The 1864-nt window shown below is 43.7% G+C and overlaps 1 pseudogene; it reads left to right on the top strand.

Moving 5' to 3' along the window:
- Positions 1–667: 667 nt before the first annotated feature.
- On the top strand, positions 668–906 carry LOC139233212 (U2 spliceosomal RNA; annotated as a pseudogene).
- The last annotated feature ends 958 nt before the right edge of the window (positions 907–1864 follow it).

The raw sequence follows: 1864 nt of genomic DNA on the forward strand, positions 1-1864 counted from the left end.
GCTTGGTGGCAGTTTTGAGGGTCTTGTCTTCAAACATTCTCCTCCTCAGGCAGCCGAAGGCTGCACTGGCGCAATGGAGACGTTGTTGAATCTCGTTGTCAATGCCTGCTCTTGTTGATAAGAGGCTCCCGAGGTATGGAAAGTGGTCCACGTTGTCCAGGGTTGTGCCATGGATCTTGATGACTGGAGGGGCATTGACGTGTGGCAGAGTCAGGTTGGTGGAGGACCTTTGTCTTACGGATGTTTAGTGTAAGGCCCATGAATTTGTATGCCTCGGTGAAAATGTTGACGATAACTTGGAGTTCAGCCTCTGAATGTGTGCAGATGCAAGCGTCGTCCACATACTGTAGTTCGATGACAAGAGGGTGGGACGGTCTTGGATCTAGCCTGGAGGCGATGAAGGTTGAACATATCACAAACAAATCATTCACACAATTCTTTTCCACGAATCGACTGACTGGAATTATAATCCACAGCCCTGGGGCTGATCTTTGAGATGGCTTCTAAATGAACTAATCTCCCAATTACAGTTGGAGCAAACGTCCTAATTGGCACCAGTGGGGATTGGCTGAAATTACTTGTTTCTCTGGTATTTTCCACAGATATATTGCATTCTGTTTTCAATGCCTTTGAGATAGAAATCATCTACCTGCATATCGGCAGGAAGACCGCTTCTCGGCCTTTTGGCTAAGATCATGCGTAACTGACCTGACAGGGGAGTAGCCACCATAACCCCAAGGTGGTTCTCCCTGGATCAGGAAGGTATATGCTTGCTTTTTTGGAAATAGGAGGTGGGTGGGGTGGCTTGACCCATCCACCTCCACGGAGGTGTGTGGGGGACCTGACCCATCCACCTCCATGGCACAAACCTGGTATTGCAGTACTTCCAGGAACGGTGCAGTGGCTCTAGGCCTTTTGGCTAAGAGCATTGGCGCAGAGTGATCCTTGAATGGGCCCAAGGTGACCTTTGCCGTTTGTGATTTGACAAAGAATTGGAACGATTGGCTACGAATTTAAAAAAAAAAAAATTCACAGATCTGCTGATTTATACACCTCCAAATTAACTGCATTTGTGTAAGCTTTTGTTACAGGTGAACAGTACATAGGATGACATAGGATATACGTCACAGAAACAGGCCATTCGGCCCAACCAGTCAATGCCGGCATTTATGCCCCACTTAAGTCTCCGCCCATCTTTCCTCATCTAAATCTATCAGCATAACCCTCTATTCCCTTCTCCCTCAAATGCTTGTCTAGCCTTCCTGTAAATGCATCTATATTATTTGCTTCAACCACTCCCTGTGGTATGAGTACAGCAACAGTAAATCCTAAATCTGTATAAATTTTTCCTTTTGGGAGACAGTTCTAAGTCTTGACCTTTAAATTATCATTAGCTAAGAATTTATACACTAATGTCTCCCTTCTGGACTGAACAAAAGCCATCTCGAGCTTTAAGCTCATGAATGGAAATAAGATGGCTTGGCATAATTATGATGGTAGACCAGGATACCAACACGCTCAAAATAACAATAATTTAAAAGATTTTTAAAAGTTTGTAGTTTCATCATGTCTTTGAGAACGGTCTTAAAACACACACAAATTCTTTTTGAAGTGCAATCACTGTTGTTAGGTAGGCAAACCGAGGATTTTCTGAGTAATGCCGGCACAGGCACAATGTGTTGAATGGCCTCCTTCTGTGCTGCAAGATTCTATGATTCCAATGCCCTCTGCTTTACACAGATAACACACTGGAGTATACAATGGCTACATTGTGGAAATAAGATGAGTTATTTCTGTTTTAGCAAATTTATTGCTTCTCCCATTTTTTTTTTAAGTGGTTCCTTCACATTATGCATCATTCCCC

Source organism: Pristiophorus japonicus, chromosome 20 (assembly GCF_044704955.1).
Source record: "Pristiophorus japonicus isolate sPriJap1 chromosome 20, sPriJap1.hap1, whole genome shotgun sequence".
In the NCBI taxonomy this organism is placed as follows: domain Eukaryota; kingdom Metazoa; phylum Chordata; class Chondrichthyes; family Pristiophoridae; genus Pristiophorus; species Pristiophorus japonicus.